This window comes from Pseudophryne corroboree, chromosome 5, assembly GCF_028390025.1.
Source record: "Pseudophryne corroboree isolate aPseCor3 chromosome 5, aPseCor3.hap2, whole genome shotgun sequence".
Lineage (NCBI taxonomy): Eukaryota > Metazoa > Chordata > Amphibia > Anura > Myobatrachidae > Pseudophryne > Pseudophryne corroboree.
In genome coordinates, this window is record NC_086448.1 from 501,648,276 (window position 1) to 501,674,231 (window position 25,956).

A 25,956-nucleotide genomic window follows, 5' to 3' on the forward strand; every position below is an offset into this window, starting at 1 on the left:
CCCGTCACCATGTAGAAACACTAGTTCACTAATGGACCCATTAACTATTAGGCACCAAATGGGCCACCTAGTATTCAGAAATCTTGGAAAACTGAATGTTTTCAGAGTTTGCTTGTAAGAACCAAAGCCATCTTCAGATGGTACTGGTTTTTGAAGCGCTGCTCCTTCTTATGGGAACAAGGTCATGTGCTGCGAAGAGGGATCCAAGTTAACAGCATGACCTTTGGCAGTTGGCCAGATGGGCACCGGTAAGTATCACTTATGTAGCAGCTGCTTTTCGGAGAAGCTGTCCCGACAATAGAGCAATATTGAATTGCTCTGGTAATTAAGTATCCACTGCAACAACTCATGGCAAGATGGATACATAATCATCAGGGGCCATCCTTCCACCAATGATGAATAGGCCTCTTATGAACGAAATGAGCATCTATATTGATTTAATGATAATCTATATATAAAAGGCAAAAAAAGGAGATTGACTCACTGATTTACTCATCCTGAAATTTCTAAAACCACAAGGCCTACAATCTTGAAACTTGGCAAGTAGCTTCTCCTTAGGTCCCAGGTGCTTGCTAAGACCTGGTTTTACAAATGTCTCTGCCTATCCACGGAAATCGCCAAAAATGTATGTGTGTATGTATGTATGTATGTGTATATGTATATTCCAGCATAACTCCGCAATGCCTGCAGCAATTTACACCAACTTCGTACACATATGAGTTACAACCTGGGAACACACACTGTGTGGGAAGACACCCCTAGCACTCCTATAGGAGAGGCAGCAGCACAGAGTATTTCTGCAGACAGCATAACTCTGGAATGCCTGGAGCAATTTACACCAAACTTCGTACACATATGAGTTACAATCTCGGAACACACACTGTGGGGGTAAGACACCCCTAGCACCCCTAGGGGTGGGACATCAGCACAGAGTATCTCAGGAGAAAGCATAACTCCAGAATGTCTGGACCAATTTACACCACACTTGGTACACATATGACCAGCTGTGCAAGTGGGTGGGTACGGGTGGGTATGGAGTACCCTTAAGAATTTAGCCATTGGTACACCGTACCCACCGCCGACGGGCCGCCGCTCCTCACCGCTATCTCCCTCCCTCCGCTGCTCACCATGGCGCCGCTGCTGCGAGGGGAGGAGAGCGCAGCGTTCGCCTCTCCTGCCCCTCAGTGTCTTCCTTCAATTCAGCGCTGGCCCGTGAGACAATCAGATCTCGCGGACCAGCAGCCAAAGCACTGAGGACATATCTGGCACTGGGGGGACATGTGTATCTGGCACTGGGGGCATGTCTGGCACTGGGGGGTACATGTGTATCTGGCACTGGGGGCATATCTGGCAATGGGGACATGTGTATCTGGCACTGGGGGCATATCTGGCACTGCGGGGGACATGTGTATCTGGCACTGGGGCATATCTGACCTTGAGGGCATATCTGGCACTGGGCGGGGCATGTGTATCTGGCACTGGGGGGCATATCTGGCACTGCAGGGACATGTGTATCTGGCACAGGGGGGACATGTGTATCTGGCATTGGGGGCATATCTGGCACTGGAGGCATATCTGGCACTGGGAGGACATGTGTATCTGGCATTGAGGGCATATCTGGCACTGGAAGCATATCTGGCACTGGGAGGACATGTGTATCTGGCACTGGGGGCATATCTGGCACTGGGGGGACATGTGTATCTGGCACTGGGGGCATGTCTGACACTGAGGGCATATCTGGCATTGGGGGGACATGTGTATCTGGCACTGGGGGCATATTTGGTACTGGGGCATATCTGGCACTGTGGTGGCATTTCTGTATCTGGCACTGGGGGGCAATGTATAGCTGACACAGTGGGGGCATTTGTGTATCTGGCACTGTGAGGCAATGTATATCTGGCACTCTGGGGGCATTTGTGTATCTGGCACAGTGAGGCAATGTCTATCTGGCACTGTGGGGCAATGTATATCTGGCACTATGGGGCAATATATATCTGGCACTGTGGGGCAATATGTATCTGGCACTATTGGGGTCATATGTGTATCTACCCCTCTCCCCATATGGGTACCACGCCCCCATTTTCATTGGCCATGCCCCATGTGGCATTTGGTCAAACCCATTTTTGGCGTGCGCACACAGTACCTATAAGACAATTTTTCTACTTGCACCACTGCATATGATTTACAATCTGGGAACAAATACTGTGGGAGTATGACACCCCTTGCAACCCTAGGGGTGTGGCAGCAGCACATAGTATTTCAGTAGACAGTATAACTCTGGAATGCCTGGAGCAATTCACACCAAACTTGGTACACATATTATTTACAATCTGGGAACAAACATTGTGGGGGTAAGACATCCCTAGCACCCGTAGGGGTGAGCCAGCAGCACATACTATATCAGGACATGCATGATATGTCAGTGACGACAGGGCTTCATGTGGCAGTGGCAGTGACATGTGAGGAGGGGAATGGAGGTAGCAGGAAGCTACACGCTGACAGTCATATAGTGGGAGGAGCAGGGTCCCAAGCAGCACAGAGTATATTAGGAGATGCATGATAAATCAGGCAGGACAGGGCTGCATGTGACAGGAGCAGTGACATGATGTCAGGAGGGGAATGGAGGTAACAGGAACCCACAAACTGAGAGTTATATAGTAGAAGTAGCAGAGTCCACCAGCAGCACAGAGTATATCAGGGGATGCATAACGTGCTGAGCTATATAAGAAACTAAATAAATCGATCATTTCACAAGGGCACTGACATGATGTGAGGAGGGGAATGGAGGCAGCAAGAAGCCATAGACTGAGAGTTGTATAGTAGGAAGAGCAGGGTCCCTTGGGGGACTAAAAATGGGGTTTGGCTACTACACAAAAAGGGTCAGGGAAGCAAGATATGCCAATTTAAATTAACAAACAACTATAATTCTAATTTACCATCCTCATCCTGTAGCGAAGCACAGGTATTCAGCTAGTTTAAATTATATCTGTTAAGTGCATGTACAACCTCTCTCACAAAAGGACAATGCACAGGTTTACATTAAAGTGTGCTTTCCATTCAGTGGCAACTCTGCTTTTTGATCACACCATGTCACTGTATTAAATATGTGGAGGGACTGTGGAAATTATACTTAGTACAAATACTGTATTGGAAAGCCAGATTAACAGATGTCCTTTAATGTAAATTGTAGTTTCACCATCATATATTTCTCCATATGTTTTATTTTATACTGATTGGAATACATATAAAATGTTTCATCCTTGTTATGGCCCTAATTGTTTAGAGATTGTATATTCTCCCCATACTCGCGTGGGTTTCCTCTGGGTACTCCAGTTTTCTCCCACAGCCTAAAAATATACTGGTAGGTTAATTGGCATCCAACAAAAATTATCCCTAGTACTTACATGTACATGTGGTTGGGGCAGACTAGATGGGGCAAGTGGTTATCTGCAATCAGAATTCTATGATAATCGATTTATATATACTTGTAACTGTTAACTGTTAGTTTTATTCTTTTCTTTTGGATATTATCCATATTGATAATGTTTCTCATGTTGATTCTTAACCTGACTGTCCATGTTGCAAATACAGTATGTGGGCTATTCCGGTATTTTACAGTATATCAAATTAGTACATCATCATCTTGCACATTTACAATCTTGCACAATTAAATACTTACCTGGATATGTCGACTTTTAATTGAAATGACTAGAAAATGTGTTTTACCAATAATCCCATTGGTGGTTATATTTTGAATGCAATCCCCATATCTATTAAGCTTTGGAAACTGAAACTTTCTGTAGCTTATACCCAATAGGTGACGTCATCTGTATCATCGGTAGATGGCATTGCCTAATATAAGCCAATGGGCTTCTTTCCGCAAAAATCCCATACGGTCACGCATGTGCAGTAGGACTCCTGGGTCATATACCCGGAAGTCCACACACCGCAAAGGTTATCTCATATTGGAAGAGCTGCCTTTTGTGTAAATAATTGCCAATCTTCATGCACATGGTGTTAATAAACACTGCCAAGTGGCAGGATGCATCGCATTCAAAATGCAATGCTGGATATATCCCACCCTATACAGGGGTGGTAGTTCATCCCAGTCGCTCGTGGCAAGTTCAATTTTGGTGCCCACCCCCCTTTAAAAAAAGTAAAATAAATGTGTGTGTGTGTGTGTGTGTGTGTGTATGTGTACACGCATGACTTACATAATTACAGTATATATAGCGTCCTCAGCTGGTCTACAGGGATCGGAGCCCACAGTGAATTGGCAGGGCTCCAGCTATACTGTGATTTAGTCATCTGCAGTATGCAAAATCAGCGTTCACTGGCGGGTTCCATCTCACAGTTCAGCAGCAGTAGTGGGTGCACCATCATTTGCTGCAGCACAGGCTCCTGGGACAGACTGGTTAACGCTGCAGCTACAGCAGCGGCTGCACCACAGAGCTCTATTGGAAGAACAGCGGTCACACTTGTATCCTGCTGTGAACCACACAGGTGCTGCTGTACATACAGGTGCCCTTTCAGGGCTTGGAGCCCGGAGGCAGGTATCTCCATGATCTTAATCGACAAACAAGCAGATCTACAGAAATTTGTCCACCATGTATGTAACCAATGGGGCCACAGTCCTGGTCTTTGGTGATCAAGCCAAATAACTAGGTTACTGTGTGTAGAAGAAGATTTAGAAATGTAGAATGCAGTATATTGTATACCAAACAATTAGTATATTTTTATCTATTTTTAAATTTCCCTATTTTATGTTTTATTAGGTAGCATTAATGGTTGGTTGTGATACTGTATATATCAGCCCCTAAACATTATCTTCAATTTACAACCACAATGTCAAACACGCTTTGGGACATCAAAACCTTCAAATATATCATACAGAATAAACACACAGGATCACACGTGCACACAACGGATCTGTGCCTCATGCAAAATTTGGGAGAGGGCCCAGTGATTCTCATTCACTCCTTTGGGTGCATCTATAGAGTTTGTGTGTGAGTTCCTCCATTGCATATGCATCCTCTCTGCACCTCAGAAGAGTGGACCCGGGGGGATCCAGTTGGGTATATAGTTAATGAAACTATTAAATAATTATAATATTATCATTTGTAAGATTTATTTAAAATTTCCTTTACTAACAGTATATCATTAAATGATAGTAAACTGAATGCTCAGGGGCAAGAAATGTATGCTAACAGCCTTATAATAAGGATAATAACAGGATACAGCAATATAACACTCACCACGTGGTTTTAGTTAATTAGAAACCCAATTTATGCCTTGCATGCAGACAAAATCATCTATATTTACCTGCTTCTATTTAAAAAAAAAAAAGTCATTATACTTCATATAAATGTTTATTTTACTCCTACAACAACAGTGTATTGAATAAAAGAGGTAATCTATGGTCTTTACACATTATGGTCTGTGTGTAATATGGTGATATGAGAGGAGGTAATAATATAATCTTATCACATAAGTTAAGCAATTCATTATAACAAGCATTAACAAGCAATATATTTTGCATGACAAATTGTTTTTTTGCGTATAGTATATAAAAACAGCATACACTAGTAAAAAGAGTTTAGAAAGTGTGTAAAATGTATATAAAATATAGAATCTCACCTGGTAATATCCGGACAAAAGAGTGATCCAGAAAGAGCTATACAATAGAGAGAGCGTTGTAGTTATGCTACTGCCTTAAGGTGCTGAAATAATCTGTAATTGTACCTGAGCACAAGTAACACACCCATCGACATGTATGAAGGCGTGTATGAGTCAGTTCTTTTCCTACCCAACAAAAATGATAAGTATTGGCAGCATATATAAAAAGTACACTAGGGTAGTGGCTTAATGAAGCTGTACTGCTGTAAGGAAAAACATGCTTGTGCAACCAACTGCTGTCTTTGGCTACAGTCTTGTGAACTCCAGTATTCTCAGCACTAATAGTTGTCCTGTATCTGAATATTTCATACAAATTATAGCAGCTTCCACAACTAATAGAAATGCAAAAAAAAAGGCATTTTTACAATTTCTTTTTTAGACTTGTGGGGATAAGGACAGAGTACAAAGGTGATCTTCCTACTGAAGATATACATACCCTCCAACATGACCCGCCCCACTAGGTACAAAATGCTCTGTTCCTGGACTTCCCTCTTAATGTATGATTGCCATCACCTGTGAGGAAACAGCTTTCTTATCATGTAACTAGTTCAACACAGGTGATGGAAATCATAAATTAAGAGGGAAGTCCAGGAACAGAGCATTTTGTACCTAGTGGGGCGGGTCATGTTGGAGAGTCTGGATATATGAAAGTAAACAGTTAAGATATAATCTTCCCTTTATAAAAAAAAAAAGAAGACAGAACAGTTATTTTCAATGTGGGAAAGCTTTATTGACACTCGAACAACGATATCAAAAGTCAAGTATAACATTGTGCTAAATCAACAGAATGTTATGAAACAAGACTGGTATTACAAGACACCCCCCCCCCCCATTTTTATTATTATTATTATTATTATTATTATTAATAATAATAATTAATTAATTTTCTCTAACGTCCTAGTGGATGCTGGGGATTCCGTAAAGACCATGGGAATAGACGGGCTCCGCAGGAGACAGGGCACTTTAAGAAAGAATTAGGAATACTGGTGTGCACTGGCTCCTCCCTCTATGTCCCTCCTCCAGACCTCAGTTTGAATCTGTGCCCGGACGAGCTGGGTGCACTTTAGTGAGCTCTCCTGAGCTTGCTGAACAGAAAGTATTTTGTTAGGATTTTTTATTTTCAGAGAGATCTGCTGGCAACAGACTCTCTGCTACGTGGGACTGAGGGGAGAGAAGCAGACCTACTCACTGTGGATAGGTCATGCTTCTTAGGCTACTGGACACCATTAGCTCCAGAGGGATCGAACACAGGAACGCACCCTTGGTCGTCCGATCCCGGAGCCGAGCCGCCGTCCCCCTCGCAGAGCCAGAAGCCGGCGTGAGAAGCAAGAAGACTTTGAAAGCGGCGGCAGAAGACTCCAGTCTTCATATGAGGTAGCGCACAGCACTGCAGCTGTGCGCCATTGCTCCCACATTAAACCCGCACACTCCGGTCACTGTAGGGTACAGGGCGCAGGAAGGGGGGGCGCCCTGGGCAGCAATTAAGTACCTCTTGGCATAAAAGAGCATATATACAGTTGGGCACTGTATATATGCATGAGCCCCCGCCATTATTTTACACAAAATCGCGGGACAGAAGCCCGCCGCTGAGGGGGCGGGGCTTCTTCCTCTGCACTCACCAGCGCCATTTTCTCTCCACAGCTCCGCTGAGAGGAAGCTCCCCAGACTCTCCCCTGCAGAATCACGGTAGAAGAGGGTAAAAAGAGAGGGGGGGCACATAAATTTAGCGCAAAATCAGTGTATACAGCAGCTACTGGGTAAACACTAAGTTACTGTGTAATTCCTGGGTCATATAGCGCTGGGGTGTGTGCTGGCATACTCTCTCTCTGTCTCTCCAAAGGGCCTTGTGGGGATTCTGTCCTCAAAAAGAGCATCCCCTGTGTGTGTGGTGTGTCGGTACGCTTGTGTCGACATGTTTGACGAGGAAGGCTATGTGGAAGCAGAGCAGGTGCAAATGAATGTGGTGTCTCCGCCGACGGCGCCGACACCTGATTGGATGGATATGTGGAAGGTTTTAAATGATAATGTAAACTCCTTGCATAAAAGGTTGGATAAAGCTGAAGCCTTGGGACAGTCAGGGTCTCAACCCATGCCTGCTCCTACAGCGCAGAGGCCGTCAGGGTCTCAGAAGCGCCCACTATCCCAAATTGTTGACACAGATATCGACACGGATTCTGACTCCAGTGTCGATGGCGATGATGCAAAGTTGCAGCCTAAAATGGCTAAAGCCATCCGCTACATGATTATAGCAATGAAGGATGTATTGCACATCTCAGAGGAAAACCCAGTCCCTGACAAGAGGGTTTATATGTTTGGGGGAAAAAGGCATGAGGTGACCTTTCCCCCTTCACATGAGTTAAATGAGTTATGTGAAAAAGCTTGGGAATCTCCAGATAGAAAAATGCAGATTTCCAAACGGTTGCTTATGGCATATCCTTTCCCGCCAACGGTCAGGTTACGCTGGGAATCCTCCCCTAGGGTAGACAAAGCGTTGACACGCTTATCTAAGAAGGTAGCCCTGCCGTCACAGGATACGGCCACCCTAAAGGATCCTGCGGACAGAAAGCAGGAAGGTATCCTGAAGTCCATTTATACACATTCAGGTACCCTACTAAGGCCGGCTATTGCGTCGGCCTGGATGTGTAGTGCTGTAGCAGCATGGACAGATACTTTATCTGAGGAACTTGATACCTTGGACAAGGATACTATATTACTGACCCTGGGGCATATAAAAGACGCTGTCCTATATATGAGGGATGCCCAGAGAGACATTTGCCTACTGGGCTCTAGAATAAATGCAATGTCGATTCCTGCCAGAAGGGTCCTGTGGACTCGGCAATGGACAGGTGATGCCGATTCAAAAAAGCACATGGAGGTTTTACCTTATAAGGGTGAGGAATTGTTTGGGGACGGTCTCTCGGACCTAGTTTCCACAGCTACGGCTGGGAAGTCAAATTTTTTGCCATATATCCCCACACAGCCTAAGAAAGCACCGTATTACCAAATGCAGTCCTTTCGATCTCAAAGAGGCAAGAAAGTCCGAGGTGCGTCCTTTCTTGCCAGAGGCAAGGGTAGAGGAAAGAAGCTGCACAATACAGCTAGTTCCCAGGAACAGAAGTCCTCCCCGGCTTCAACTAAATCCACCTCATGACGCTGGAGCTCCACAGGTGGAGCCAGGAGCGGTGGGGGCGCATCTCCGAAATTTCAGCCACCAGTGGGTTTCGTTCACGGGTGGATCCCTGGGCTATACAGATTGTGTCTCAGGGATACAAGCTGGAATTCGAAGTGATGCCCGCTCACCGCTACCTCAAATCGGCCCTGCCAGCTTCCCCCATAGAAAGGGAAGTAGTGTTAGCGGCAATTCACAAATGATATCTCCAGCAGGTGGTGGTAAAGGTTCCCCTCCCTCAACAGGGAAGGGGTTACTATTCCACAATGTTTGTGGTACCGAAACCGGACAGTTCGGTCAGACCCATATTGAATTTAAAATCCCTGAACATTTACCTGAAAAGGTTCAAGTTCAAGATGGAATCGCTCAGGGCGGTCATTGCAAGCCTGGAAGAGGGAGATTTTATGGTGTCTCTGGACATAAAGGATGCTTACCTGCATGTCCCCATTTATCCACCTCATCAGGAGTACCTGAGATTTGTGGTACAGGACTGTCATTACCAATTCCAGACGTTGCCGTTTGGTCTGTCCACGGCACCGAGAATATTTACCAAGGTAATGGCAGAAATGATGGTGCTTCTGCGAAAGCAAGGAGTCACAATTATCCCATACTTGGACTATCTCCTCATAAAGGCGAAGTCCAGAGAGCAGTTGCCGATCAGCGTAGCACACTCTCGGGAAGTGTTGCAACAGCACGGCTGGATTCTGAATATTCCAAAGTCGCAGCTGATTACTACGACGCGTCTGCCCTTCCTGGGCATGATTCTGGACACAGACCAGAAGAAGGTGTTTCTCCCGGCGGAGAAGGCTCAGGAGCTTGTGACTCTGGTCAGAGACCTCTTAAAACCAAAACAGGTGTCGGTGCATCAATGCACGCGAGTCCTGGGAAAAATGGTGGCGTCTTACGAAGCCATTCCCTTCGGCAGGTTCCATGCAAGGACCTTTCAGTGGGATCTGTTGGACAAGTGGTCCGGATCGCATCTTCAGATGCAGCGGCTGATCACCCTATCCCCCAGGGCCAGGGTGTCTCTTCTGTGGTGGCTGCAGAGTGCTCACCTTCTCGAGGGCCGCAGGTTCGGCATACAGGACTGGGTCCTGGTGACCACGGATGCAAGCCTCCGAGGGTGGGGGGCAGTCACTCAGGGAAGAAATTTCCATGGTCTGTGGTCAAGTCAGGAGACTTGTCTGCACATCAATATCCTGGAACTAAGGGCCATATACAATGCCCTAAGTCAAGCTGAGCCTCTGCTTCGCAACCAACCGGTGCTGATTCAGTCAGACAACATCACCGCAGTGGCTCATGTAAACCGCCAAGGCGGCACAAGGAGCAGGGTGGCGATGGCAGAAGCCACCAGAATTCTTCGCTGGGCGGAGAATCACGGGAAAGCACTGTCAGCAGTGTTCATTCCGGGAGTGGACAACTGGGAAGCAGACTTCCTAAGCAGGCACGACCTCCACCCGGGGGAGTGGGGACTTCATCAAGAAGTCTTCACACAGATTACAAGTCGTTGGGAACTGCCACAGGTGGACATGATGGCATCCCGTCTCAACAAAAAGCTACAAATGTATTGCGCCAGGTCAAGAGACCCTCAGGCGATAGCTGTGGACGCACTAGTGACACCGTGGGTATTCCAGTCGGTTTATGTGTTTCCTCCTCTTCCTCTCATACCCAAGGTGCTGAGAATCGTAAGAAAAAGAGGAGTGAGAACAATACTCATTGTTCCGGAGTGGCCAAGAAGGACTTGGTATCCGGCACTGCAAGAAATGCTCACAAAGGACCCATGGCCTCTGCCTCTCAGTCAGGATCTGTTGCAACAGGGACCCTGTCTGTTCCAAGATTTACCGCGGCTGCGTTTGACGGCATGGCGGTTGAACGCCGGATCCTAGCGGAGAAAGGCATTCCGGATGAGGTTATTCCTACGCTGATAAAGGCTAGGAAGGACGTGACAGCAAAACATTATCACCGTATATGGCGAAAATATATTGCTTGGTGTGAGGCCAGGAATGCCCCTACAGAGGAATTCCAGCTGGGCCGTTTCCTTCACTTCCTACAGTCGGGAGTGACTATGGGCTTAAAATTAGGGTCAATTAAGGTCCAGATTTCGGCCCTATCCATTTTCTTTTAAAAGGAACTGGCATCTCTTCCTGAAGTATCTCACAACATAGATATGATTCCGCACTGGTTCTGAGTTTTCACGAAAAATAATATTTGACATCAAGTTTTCTCTTTTCTCTATACCTTTATACCCTCATTCCTCTCCATATATCTGCGGACTCTCATCCATGATCCACAGGTTACCCTGTGCCTAACATGGACAGCAGATCCGCCCTTATCTACTCTCTCTCTTTCCCGAATCTTCCTTAGGTGCACTCTCATTGGTGAGTTGGCTATAGAAGGCCCAGTGAATTACTACCATACCCCACCGACAGAGCCCGATCTCGTCCGATCTTGGAAGCAAAACGGTGGTGGGCTGGGTTAGTATCTGTGAGGGTGACCCCCAGAGAATACCCGGTGTTGTAACTCGTGACCCTCTCGACTTGAAACCAACAGCAGGATCACCACATTTTCTTCAATCATCTCTTTCTGCTCACCTACTTGACCTGTGTCACCAAAACTTTGACTCTCTCCAAGTACCGTTTTCCTTGATATGTCACAGATCTGACATTTGCCAATGCGAATAAAGATCTATACTCCTGATAATACTTCGGATCAATGACCCTTGGAGGTCTTATTAATACAAGCTGAGCTTGTGCTGGTGGGATAGGATCAGGGTGTAGAGCCTGAGTGTCTACATCCCTCCTGAGTCTAATAACATAGACTAACCAGAACATTTCCAATTTTTTGTGAGATAAAAATTCCCAATAGATCCATCAAATAGGGGTGACACCTCGCATAGATGTTTGTGGTCTACATGGGTAACAATATAGTTTGTCTAATTAATTCAAGTGGATTATAAAAGTGTGGATTTTTTTCTAACTATTATGAGATAATAAAAGTTATGTTTTAATATTGTCATATTAACAATCTAAACAAGAGTGCACCCACACAAGAGTCTTCTGTAATTCCTTTTCTTCCTAGCTCGCCTCTGACTCTGGGTGCACCACCAGACTCATTCATCAAAAAACGAATTATATGTACACATTATACGTCATTCTGGTACTCTACTATTGTTATTATTTTTCGTGAAAACTCAGAACCAGTGCGGAATCATATCTATGTTGTGAGATACGTTGTTTCCCTGACCATATGGTCAGCTTCCGATTCCAGCACGGTCAGATTATCAACCTTTAGTCTTATATCACCAATCAGAGAACCTTTTTCTCTCGGTTGTTATACACACCCATCAATATCCACCTCAATATCCACCGGATACCACGCTCCCAGATATGACCACCTTCTCACTCAAGTCTGAACTAACAAGACGCAGGAACACTGAAAGCTTTGAGGATCTCTTTTCTGACACAGATGATCCTGACCGGACTTCAATAGATTGGAAGAGCCCTCTGTCTAAACTTCACAAAACACTACAAAGGAGGATCCGCCTAACCTGGGACACTACCACATTGCAGAACTATATCAAACACAAAATAGTACCCAGGGGTTTGAGACCCAAAATTTTCCCGTCTTTTCCTCTAGCAACGGCCAACCTGAAAACTGAATGGGAGGCGGCTCTTCTAAAATGTTCCAGTGATCTACTTCACATACTGGTCAAACATGACACACTGATCCTTGACCAGGTTGAAAAAGAGATAGAAGAACTGGGTAAAAGTCTTGAGAAATGGGAGAAAGACCCCCCGTTCCAGACCACCTTTGAAAAATTGAAGAAGGACCTGGAAATATATGAAAGTGGAATCAGAGACCGAAAAAGGAACAAACTTCAGAGGGATAAACAAGATTTTACCCAGGGCAATATCTTCAGATGGAATTTGAGACCCACAAGGTACAGAGATAGGAGACAACCAGAGGATCCCACCTTTTCAGAATTCGAGTCCTCTATGAGTGACGACTCAACCAATGAACCCACAAGAGATACGCACTCGACTTATGATACAGACGATCAGGAAGCCTCACCTTATTTTTTAGGCCAAGGTCAGAAACAAAGAGGCAGAAATCGAAATATAGACCGACAAGGAGGGGGAGAAAGAAGAGACAGGGGAAGAAGCGGCAATTGGGACACACCCAGAACCTCAAGATATCCGGAACGACAGAGGAAGGTACGCTGAATCCATCCTCCACTGACCATTTACAAATCATTAACCTATCAAACAGAACAATCTCTCCGGAACAAAAGAAAGTGTTGGGTAAGGGTCTATCCTTCTCTCCCACTAAACCATTTGATCGATTTATGTGGGAAAAAGATCTGCGACTCTTTGGGAGAAAGTTACTCCTAAAGAAATTCTTTAGTGATCGAACCCCCAGATTTGAAGAGGCAGAGGGAATTTCTAACTTGAACACAGAGGATTTGGAAATGGTGGCAATCCTAGAAGATCTGCAGTCCGAACAACCTTCGACAGCCGACCACGGAGAACGCCCAAAGTGTAGGGCCAAATCGACATTCTTCCCACCAGACAACAATAGTCCGGAAATCCGGGTCTTTCTAGACATGGTTTCCAAAGAATTCGACTTGATCAAACATCGAAGAGACCGGAAATATTACTACTTTCCTCCGAATCTGTCTTATGATGAGAGGGAGGCACTGAAAGAAGTAAGAGAATGGAATGATGTAATAATTAAGCCGTCAGACAAAGGGGGAAATATAGTGCTCTGGCCGATAGATATGTATGTAACAGAAGCACTCAGACAATTGAAACAAACAACATGTTACAAAAGGCTTTTAAATAATCCAACAATCCGATTTCAGAATGAGTACACCAATCTCATTGGAGAAGCACTATCATCAGGAATTATCACCAAACAAGAACACGCCTACCTCTCAGTAAAAAATCCCAGAACTCCAACCTTCTATCTCCTTCCCAAAACTCATAAGGATTTAATGAAACCCCCCCGGAAGACCAATCATGTCAGGCAACGGAGGCCTCCTTGAACAACCGAGCCGTTTTTTGGATTTACATCTCCGAGAATATGTTCTACAATTACCCTCATATCTGCGAGACACCTCTGACCTACTCCGTAAGATTCACGATATTACATTCGAGGACAGCTTCCTATTGGTAACCTTGGACGTCGAGGCACTTTACACCAGTATTGAACATAAGGCTGGTTTGAATGCAACCAAGTTTTTCTTGGAGAGTAACAAACAGGGGGAATTTAGTGATTTCCTGCACAATCTACTCGCTTTCGTTTTGGAGAAGAACTACTTCACATTTCAGGAACAATTCTATCTCCAGGTCAGGGGTACGGCTATGGGGGCAGCATGTGCGCCCACGTATGCAAACTTATTCCTAGGCTGGTGGGAGCAGAAATATGTTTTCACTGATACTAACGATCTATATACGGAACATGTCATGCTATGGCTCAGATATATAGATGACATTTTTGTCATCTGGGATGGGGAGCTGAACCTCTTAATGGATTTCATTCAGCTTCTCAATAACAACGATCTCAATATAAGGCTTACATATACCATCAATCAGGAAAAAGTAGCCTTTCTTGACATCAATATCTATAAATCTGCCACAGGTAGTTTGTCTACGGAACTTTATCGGAAAGAGACATCCACCAACAGCCTGCTATTTCAAACCAGCGCACACTTCCCGCCAACGGTGGAAAACATACCGAAAGGGGAGTTTCTCAGACTCCGAAGAAACTGCTCTGAAGATGAGGTATTTAAACGTAAGAGCCAAGAACTAACTCGCCGACTGCATGAAAGAGGGTACAGTAAAAGATCTCTGAAACGAGCGTATAAAGAGGTAACCAAGATACCAAGGAACACTCTCATCTTCCCAACCAAGACCTCAAATAAGCCAGATGACAAGATCAGATTCATTGGAACCTTCTGCCCGGAATGGAGACAGATCAAAAAAGCGATTGAAAAACATCTCCCCATACTCCAACTTGATGAGACCCTGGCACCATGGATAGACACCAATATCCAAATGAGTTGGAGGAGGTCCAGGAACATCAAGGACCTCCTTGTACGAAGTCATTTTCAGTCCAGAACAATTAGATCTAACACCTTGAGAGGCACTTTCCCATGTGGACACTGCAAAGCCTGTCCCCAGATAGCTAAAATAAATACAGTAACAGATCGCTACGGTCAATCAATATCTATCAAACAATTCTTTAACTGTAGCACACAAAGTCTGATTTACTGTATTGAATGTAGCTGCAACTTGAGGTATGTTGGAATGACGACTCGGAAGTTTAAGGAGCGGATCCTCGAACACGTGGGAACTTGTCGGAATGCTGCCAGTGATCTCACACGAATGAGAAAACTGACATCGGTTGCTAGACATTTTCACACCTGTCATACAGATTTCCAAAAAGACCTCAGAGTATTCGGCCTGGAACAAGTCCATTTAGGGATCAGAGGAGGGGATTTGACCAAAGAACTACTAAAGAAAGAGACAGAGTGGATATTTAAATTAAATACTTACAAACCAATGGGCCTTAATGAGAGCATAAATTACAGTGCCTTTCTTTGAATTGTGACCTGACTTTATACAATCAAGACCTACTGTTTAACGCCTATAATCACCACGTTTTCGTCTTCTCAACCTACCCGCCTGCCCTCCCTTTTCTCATAGGTTAACTTATGACCAGCATTCATCAGACTATTCCCAACAACCAGGTACTGGTGAACCACCAGTAGACCGGTTATTTTTTCCCCTTATCCCTTCGCCTTATAACCGGGCACCGATGATAAAATTAACAATCCGGCACCGGTGACCAGATAGCATACCAATTCTTATTATTATTATAATTCTCCCCCCCCCCCACATTCTCTTTTCCTCTCCCTCCTTTCCTCTCACCACTTATATCCGCATCACGTTCTACACATGTTTTTACTCACTTTACCATGACCAGTTATAACACAAAGGGCACAGTTTAAAGTAGTTTAATGCACTACAGGGTTCACTCATCCTATCCCCTCTTCCCCTAACTAATAAAACCCCCCCCTTCCCCCCCCTCCCCTCCCCGCAGGTTCATTCACCCTTTCCACACCCAAGTACTACTGGTGTGATTTTTAACCCCACATCCATGTCCCTGTGACACAAGTTCACACTATTACCACACTTTCCACTCATCACATCCTCACCCATGAATTAAAGGGTGTCATGTCCAACCACACTTTCATTCATGTGTCTGTGACACGCTTACCTCACTTGTTATTCACATAAGATGCCTACACCCTCTCCCACCCTTATGGTGAGCTTCATCACCGTATTCACTCCATCCCAATTATTAACCTGCCCAATCAGCCCTAATCAAAGGGCACACACCTCATATCACCCTCAACACCACATTTTCTCACACACACACCTGTTCCCACTCTAGCACCCACAGGACCCCTCATTCTTATCTTAATTCCCCAGCCTTCTGGTCCCACATAACCCATAACTAACTATGGTTTCCTTTGCATTTGTATTATCATCATAACCTTTGCTAATATAGGCATCTTTATTTCATCATTTGGGTACACATATCAAGGTATTAATCGATAAATTCCCAGTTACTTCCTCCCTCTCTCTCTTTTATTAGCATACACCCGGTTTGGGTCTATTGATAAATAATTCAGCTGCCCTATCTCATCCAGCAGACATGGCAAGTCTGCATAAAAAGAACTAATTCTACTTAGGGCAGGATATAAACAATATCCAAATATACACAAAAAAATGCAGAAATAAAAAATAAATAATAAAGAATAAAGTATTTTTTGAACACTGGCTAGAATTAATGTAGACCCAGTTTCAACTATCAACCTGACAGCCCGCAGGACTATAATCCACAGATCGGCTCGTGGGAGCTCTAACACAGTCCCACTCGCTGATCAGACCCAACGTCCCGCATACGCTCGGTTGCCGAGCAACGGGACGCGCTAACCCCGACGCCTTAATCTAGCCCAGAATGAAAGTGACGTCACCTTAAGAACCTAGGGCGCCCCGTATCCAGGCAACATGACGCCGGAAGTATTCATCGGATATGACGTGGCGCGACAGGGCCAGGCAATAGCGACATCGCTCAACAGCTAAGTGTGCCATCTATGAATACCAACCCTTTCTCATAAACGAGGACACCCCAACAACAGGTATAATAAAGATTACAGTTATACTCTTTCCCCTTTCCTATGCTCTAACTTCGCCACAACGTAATGCATAGGTTGCCTAGCAACCCGAAAAATACGTCACTTCCGCTGAGCACAGCGGAGGTCCAAGGACGATCTCAGCAATTAAGCATTTTCCAGCTATTGGCTAACAGCCACCCAGATGGATATTGAAACCCTTATCACCACATCATATCAGCAGCATTGGAAGTGAACAAGCCCGCAGGACGGGTGAAACGCGTTTTCCAGCATTTCAGCATTACCTATCCCAGCATCCCAGCATGAATCACTTCAACTTTAACCAAAGACTGAAGTAGTGGAATTTTGCATCTTGTTATTTAGTGACTGACCCAGGGACCTGGGCAGGGACCGGTACACTTTTCTATATATAATTTGATATATTTTTTGTTTTTTCTGGGATTGACTTTTTCCCACATACCCAGGCAGCAATCCGACATGCCCCCCTTTGTCATCACGGCAGCCCAGGGATTTGGGCAGTGATTGTTACGATACATTTTCCTCACCATTTCCCCCCCCCCCTCTTTTTTTTTTTTTTTTTTCTTTCTCTCTCTTAAATTATTATTGCTACGTGTTTCAGCAATATTATCCCAACTACTTATTACTACTATATTATTTCAGTAACCTTGCCTAGATAGCAATAAGTACAGAATTAATAATGACATTTTTTTAAGCATCTTGTAAGTCAGCATCCTAGGGGCCTGTTTACCCCCACTCTCGATTATACTGCCAACAGGGATATCCCCTATACACATCCGAGATTGTGGATCTTTTGAAACACCTGTATACTGTTGCTGGATGTTTTAGTCCTGTAGCTCCATATAAGATATTAATCAGACCCAATCAGGGTTATCTAGGAATCTAGGTAGGAATATCACACCGTCATTATATATTTTTTTCATCTATGTGATATGGTATACATAGTATTCGCGTGTCTGCCCTCTATAGCATAGGTGTGAATAAGTATGATGACTAGTACCCCTTAGGGGCTGTGTATCAATTTCTGTTTTCCATTACTCGTTATCTCCATTTTCCGTCAACAGAGTAATTACCTAATATAACCTGATATCTTCAGCTACCTGGTTTTATTTGTATTTCTACTCATCACTGTCAATCTTTGACAGTATTTTGTCTTGACATCAAGTTTTCTCTTTTCTCTATACCTTTATACCCTCATTCCTCTCCATATATCTGCGGACTCTCATCCATGATCCACAGGTTACCCTGTGCCTAACATGGACAGCAGATCCGCCCTTATCTACTCTCTCTCTTTCCCGAATCTTCCTTAGGTGCACTCTCATTGGTGAGTTGGCTATAGAAGGCCCAGTGAATTACTACCATACCCCACCGACAGAGCCCGATCTCGTCCGATCTTGGAAGCAAAACGGTGGTGGGCTGGGTTAGTATCTGTGAGGGTGACCCCCAGAGAATACCCGGTGTTGTAACTCGTGACCCTCTCGACTTGAAACCAACAGCAGGATCACCACATTTTCTTCAATCATCTCTTTCTGCTCACCTACTTGACCTGTGTCACCAAAACTTTGACTCTCTCCAAGTACCGTTTTCCTTGATATGTCACAGATCTGACATTTGCCAATGCGAATAAAGATCTATACTCCTGATAATACTTCGGATCAATGACCCTTGGAGGTCTTATTAATACAAGCTGAGCTTGTGCTGGTGGGATAGGATCAGGGTGTAGAGCCTGAGTGTCTACATCCCTCCTGAGTCTAATAACATAGACTAACCAGAACATTTCCAATTTTTTGTGAGATAAAAATTCCCAATAGATCCATCAAATAGGGGTGACACCTCGCATAGATGTTTGTGGTCTACATGGGTAACAATATAGTTTGTCTAATTAATTCAAGTGGATTATAAAAGTGTGGATTTTTTTCTAACTATTATGAGATAATAAAAGTTATGTTTTAATATTGTCATATTAACAATCTAAACAAGAGTGCACCCACACAAGAGTCTTCTGTAATTCCATCTCTTCCTGAAGTTCAGACGTTTGTAAAGGGAGTGGTGCATATTCAGCCCCCTTTTCTTCCACCAGTGGCACCTTGGGATCTTAACGTGGTGTTGAGTTTCCTGAAATCTCACTGGTTTGAGCCACTTAAAACCGTGGAGTTAAAATACCTCACATGGAAGGTGGTCATGCTGTTGGCCTTAGCTTCGGCTAGGCGTGTGTCAGAATTGGTGGCTTTGTCACATAAAAGCCCCTATCTGGTTTTCCATATGGACAGGGCAGAATTACGGACTCGTCCGCAATTTCTGCCAAAAGTGGTGTCATCTTTTCATTTGAACCAACCTATTGTGGTGCCTGCGGCTACTCATGACTTGGAGGATTCCAAGTTACTAGATGTAGTCAGGGCTTTGAAGGTTTATGTAGCCAGAACGGCTGGAGTCAGGAAACCTGAGTCGCTGTTTATCCTGTATGCATCCAACAAGCTGGGTGCTCCTGCTTCAAAACAAACTATTGCTCGCTGGATCTGTAACACGATTCAGCAGGCTCATTCTGCGGCTGGATTGCCGCCTCCAAAATCAGTAAAGCCCATTCCACAAGGAAGGTGGGCTCTTCTTGGGCGGCTGCCCGAGGGGTCTCGGCATTACAGCTTTGCCGAGCAGCTACTTGGTCGGGTTCAAACACTTTTGCAAAGTTCTACAAGTTTGATACCCTGGCTGAGGAGGACCTTGTGTTTGCTCATTCGGTGCTGCAGAGTCATCCGCACTCTCCCGCCCGTTTGGGAGCTTTGGTATAATCCCCATGGTCCTTACGGAGTCCCCAGCATCCACTAGGACGTTAGAGAAAATAAGATTTAACTTACCGGTAAATCTATTTCTCGTAGTCCGTAGTGGATGCTGGGCGCCCGTCCCAAGTGCGGACTACTTCTGCAATGCTTGTATATAGTTATTGCTTAAATAAGGGTTATGTTATGGTTGCATCAGGTTTGTCTGATGCTCTGTTGTTGTTCATACTGTTAACTGGGTAAGTTTATCACGAGTTATACGGTGTGATTGGTGTGGCTGGTATGAGTCTTACCCTGGATTCCAAAATCCTTTCCTTGTACTGTCAGCTCTTCCGGGCACAGTTTCCTTAACTGAGGTCTGGAGGAGGGACATAGAGGGAGGAGCCAGTGCACACCAGTATTCCTAATTCTTTCTTAAAGTGCCCTGTCTCCTGCGGAGCCCATCTATTCCCATGGTCCTTGCGGAGTCCCCAGCATCCACTACGGACTACGAGAAATAGATTTACCGGTAAGTAAAATCTTATTTATTCTGTTATTTATTTATTCATTTATAATATACTCATGTTAACACCTAGAACTTTTTGATACCATGAAGCCAATGAAAAGTTTATAACCATGTGTATTTAGGGTATACAATGTATATACCCTTAAAATTCCAGGCTGGCACTGCATGAGCTGCACTGTACTGTATAATATATATATATATATATATATATATATATATATATATATATATATACCAAAGTTAGTGAAGTGGCACTCACTATCAATATAATGTCATCTGCCGGGGTGTCCAAATTCCAGAGAAACACTTGTTTCCACAAGGTCCCTTAACATATCCAATAGTAAAGAAGGCACTCACCAGACTGTTATTGAAATGCAAAAAGGCGTTTATCAAATTTCACATCAGCGATTAATTCATGGTTGGTCGACGTTTCGGTCCTAGCCGGACCTTTTTCCAGACCAGTATGTACAACCGTCACAATCACATACGATTGTGACGGTTGTACATACTGGTCTGGAAAAAGGTCCGGCTAGGACCGAAACGTCGACCAACCATGAATTAATCGCTGATGTGAAATTTGATAAACGCCTTTTTGCATTTCAATAACAGTCTGGTGAGTGCCTTCTTTACTATTGGATATATATATATATAAAAGTGTGGCTCGGATCGGCACTCTCCATAGACAGTTTGATGATGCTCCGGTGCCTTCTGGAAGCAAGTATCCAAAAATATTCAGTAAATCAATCAGCGGCACTCAGAGACTGAAACCGCAGTAAATAAAGTGCTAGTGCTTTTAATCCATGTAGGCAAAAATTAGTGGTCCAACGTTTCGGGGCACGGACGCCCCTTTGTCAAGGTGAACAAATACAGGGGCCGCTACCTCCGCCTTTGTGCAAGGAGGAACAGCAGGAGCACTGCCAGAGCCCTGCAAAATGACCTCCAGCAAGCCACAAATGTGCATGTGTCTACTCAAACGATCAGAAACAGACTCCATGAGGGTGGTATGAGGGCCCGACATCCACAGGTGGGGGTTGTGCTTACAGCCCAACACCGTGCAGGACGTTTGGCATTTGCCAGAGAACACCAAGATTGGCAAATTCTCCACTGGCGCCCTCTGCTCTTCACAGATCAAAGCAGGTTCTCACTGAGCACATGTGACAGACGTGACAGAGTCTGGAGATGCCAAGGAGAACAAACGTTCTGCTGCCTGCAACATCCTCCAGCATGACCAGTTTGGCAGTAATGGTGGTGGGTCAGTAATGGTGTGGGGTGGCATTTCTTTGGGGGGCCACACAGCCCTCCATGTGCTCGCCAGAGGTAGCCTGACTGCCATTAGGTACCGAGATGAGATCCTCAGACCCTTTGTGAGACCATATGCTGGTGCGGTTGGCCCTGGGTTCCTCCTAAGGCAAGACAATGCTAGACCTCATGTGGCTGGAGTGTGTCAGCAGTTCCTGCAAGACGAAGGCATTGATGCTATGGACTGGCCCGCCCGTTCCAATGACCTGAATCCAATTGAGCACATCTGGGACATCATGTCTCGCTCCATCCACCAACGCCACGTTGCACCACAGACTGTCCAGGAGTTGGCGGATGCTTTAGTCCAGGTCTGGGAGGAGATCCCTCAGGAGACCATCCGCCACCTCATCAGGAGCATGCCCAGGCATTGTAGGGAGGTCATACAGGCACGTGGAGGCCACACACACTACTGAGCCTCATTTTGACTTGTTTTAAGACATTACATCAAAGTTGGATCAGCCTGTAGTGTGTTTTTCCACTTTAATTTTGAGTGTGACTCCAAATCCAGAAATCCATGGATTAATAAATTTGATTTCCATTGATAATTTTTGTGTGATTTTGTTGTCAGCACATTCAACTATGTAAAGAACAAAGTATTTAATAAGAATATTTCATTCATTCAGATCTAGGATGTGTTATTTTAGGGTTCCCTTTATTTTTTCAAGCAGTGTATATATATATATTTATATATGTGGGTGGACTAGCATGTCCACAAGGAAGGGCACCTCAGCCGGCTTACAGGAGGAGTGCCGGGGCAGATTCTGGATATATATATATATATATATATATATATATATAAATATATGTATATATATATATATGTGTTTATATGTGTATATATATATATATATATATATATATATATAGATACATATTTATGGAACAACAGAAGAGGCGGCACTACCAGTTGGAAAGGTAAATAATCTTTAGTGATTCATCAACGTTTTCGGGGGTCTCACCCCATCATCAGGATAGATAGATAGATATATATATATATATATATATATATATATATATATATAAAAAAATAATCGACTTAGTTTTGCTTTTTTAACAAGTACCCTCTTACAACAATAACAAGAATGTTTTATTTGTGATAATGTATCTGGTAGTAACATTTGAGACACATAATACATTCATATCTCCTAACCAACGCTTGAAGGAGGGGTGTCAAAACACTGCTGAGCCTGCTGGGACATTCAAAGACCACATCCACGCCTCCTCCCAGCATTCAGAGAGGAGCAATGGAGAGGACCGAGTGACACAGTTAGCACACCTCCTATTCTTTTGTTTGGCCCTCTCTCTGTCCCACCATAACCGATTTCCCACCGATTGGGCTTGTTTTGTGCAGTACATCCTCTGCTTTTATTGGGAATTAGCACTGAATGTGGGAAACAAAATGTCAAACAAAATGTTTTCATCGTAAAAATTAGTTCTTCTTGGAGACGGTGTACTAACAACACTAATGTTTTTTGTTATATTTGTGGCAAATATAATGTTAAAAAAAGGCATTTGTTATATGCAAATATAATGTTGCAAGAGAAAGAAAAGATATAACTGTATGAGTAAAACACGCGTATCAGGCTTATTTTGGACATCACATAAGCCAGCAAGACAAGATATGAGTGCCTCATAAAGTTTGTAAAACCTGCGTGGAATCACTCCGCAATTGGACTAAAGGTGATCGAAAAGGACATACCAATGATGTGGTGTGAGCCGAAAGATCACTTGAGTGACTGCTTTTTTTGTGCTGTACATGTAAAGGGTATGAATCGATTTAAGAAATGCAAATGGGAATTCTGCAAAGTAACTGATACCACATACTATAGCAAAGATTTACCTGTAACTTAATTCAGTTCTTTGTGCAAAGTTGAATGTGATGATGTGGAAATGTTAATTTGATCCAGTGCAAGTAACAACACAGATGAAAGCGAGTTGGAAGAAAGTTCCTCTACTCCAAACAAATGTTCTCAAAAGGAACTAAATGATTTTTATTCGTGACTTGAATTTATAGCAAAAAGGATCTCAGGTTTTAGCATCCAGACTTCAAGATGAGACGGATGTTACTATAACATTGTATCGAAATAGAGAGCAAGCCATACTGCCGTTCTTTAGCCAAGATAACAATCTTGTGTATTTCAACAATATTCCTGAACTTCTCCAGATGACGGGCTTACCAGAATATCGAGCAGAAGACTGGCGGCTCTTCTTCGATAGTTCTAAAAGGAGCTTAAAATGCGTATTACTGCACATTGGTGTCAAAGTCAAAAAATATTGCAGAACACACATCACGTACAAACTACACACACAGATGGCCTTTGCGCGTGTACTTGTTCTGCCGTGCGTGCACATATCCGCAATTTGCGTATGGTCGCTCCCGCGGTCCTGCGCGTGGTATGGGTATTTACGGCAGAGTTTGTGAACGCATGGAGAGCTATCAAAACATTACATATTTAATCCAAATAGTGCACATTGTACACATAGCCCCCCTGCACCACATCAGAAAGTAACAACAGTTTAAATGATTCCAGAACAAAGGGATTAACCTTTACAGGATAAGAGGGGACAAACTAAGGTTATAAGGTGGTGTTTGGTATCCAGCTGTAGGGTATTTTAAGGGTAACATTCCGGTGTTGGTTTGCGGAAGATCGCATGTTCCTGAGGATAGTTAGGTGCAGAAGCAGAATATAGATATAAACTGTATTTACTGTATATTATGTATGCGGCGGGAATCCAGAGGAGACCACCCACAAGAACAGTTAGGAAAGACATTGCCTACCTTTTCAAATCGACCTATGACCTCTCCTGTACTGTAAAAGTGCATTCCTGTGTCCAATGGACAAAGGGATTACAGTATCCATTGTATTGCTTTTGGAAGAGTTGTATAAATAAAGCCTGTTGCAGCCTGGCCGGACACAAGACTCACAACGCAATCAACCTGATAGCGGAGGACCGGGCCGGGTTGCGCAAGCGAATATTCTCACATATGTACATTGACTGTAGCCATTTACTCTGTTGTATTGTAGTGCATAATTTGTATTGTTAACCCCCTTTCAGAAATATTACTCTGTGGTGTCGGAACCCAGTGATTAACTACAAATCGGTGTTGTGTCCTCTTTTCCCTGCTAAGGTTTAAAGTGTATTCATTATCGCATTGCTTAGCTGTATGAGGTTTAAAGTGTAATAATTGGGTGTGTACGTGCTGCGAGTACTTTGTATCGTCAGCGCGGCGTGTGTACGCAAAGTCCGTACATTGTACGGGACTCATTACGCAAATTGCGTAAAAGGTACGTAGAGTGCATATTAAGTCTAGCGGCCGCAGCGGCTCTATGTTAAAAGTGTGTTTAAAGGTATAGCTTTATGTTTTAAGATAAAATCGACATTATCAATTGGGGTCATCGTCCGGTTTTTCCTCATACCCGCAGCCTAGCAGGTTAAAGCAGACTTTATCTATCAGCAAAGGGCGGACAGGTATCCTACGTAAACCTTTTTCTGGCTGGTAGATACACTGGAAACCCTATTTTAGTGCTGATTAGATGGCATCTGCTCTGCATGGTTTGTAGGGATGCTGGTAGGACCCGTAAAGCAAATACGCAAAGCTATTTAAAAAGTCTGTGAATTTCTGTTTGGCGCCAAATGCGCACACAACACAAACGTACACCCATACTCTTTGTATACCCGCTCACATTGTTGCCATAAGTACTGATTACTAGATTCATTTAGACCTGTGTAAAGGCCTGAGAAATTTGTTGCTATATAGTTAAAATATAGAGTAAATATTAAGGAAATAAACGTAAAACACAAACACAGACTGGTCTAGTTAAAAAGGTTTATACAGAAGGACACTATGTTTTGTTAAGTGAGCGATTATAGGTAATATCGCTTACATTTATAGAAGTGTGGGATTTGTACTATTGCGGACGTACGGTTTTTGTACACGTGTCTCAGACAAAGTACGGGACTGCGTACGCAACGTAAAGACATACGCATGGTCGCGTGTTTACGCAACATGCGTAAGCGTATGGCCGCTAAGTACAAATTACACAATAGTATCGTTTAGTTTAAAGGCGGGACAGTAGCCACGCTACATTAGCACAAATTGCTCGGTTTCCAAGATTTAGTTTAAATAAAACCTTTTTTACTGTATTGCCTCTGGGAATAAAGCTGTTTTATCTGAATGAAAGATAATTTTCTGTACAGAAAACCAATGTGTATTTGAGTGAGCGAACGTGAGTGAGCGAACGTAACAGTGAACGTAGTGGACCCCAGGAATTCGGGATCCCGTTGAAGTGGTACACCGAGTGAGTGGAGG

At 44.0% G+C, this 25,956-nt stretch overlaps 1 protein-coding gene and 2 pseudogenes across 2 annotated transcripts in view; 2 read left to right on the top strand and 1 right to left on the bottom strand.

The window, feature by feature from the left end:
• LOC134927913 (serpin B5-like) overlaps positions 1-25,956 on the bottom strand; it is a 201,677-nt gene that overhangs the window by 151,249 nt on the left and 24,472 nt on the right. Inside the window, exon 1 of one of the 2 annotated variants that reach the window (XM_063923029.1) lies at positions 5,638-5,775. The exons of the other annotated variant lie outside the window; for it this stretch is intronic. The gene's annotated coding sequence lies outside the window, so the exon portion shown is untranslated. Of the gene's footprint in view, positions 1-5,637; positions 5,776-25,956 lie in introns of those variants that run through there. 2 annotated transcript variants of the gene reach the window in all.
• Positions 11,250-11,368, top strand: LOC134930427 (5S ribosomal RNA; annotated as a pseudogene).
• On the top strand, positions 18,417-18,535 carry LOC134930428 (5S ribosomal RNA; annotated as a pseudogene).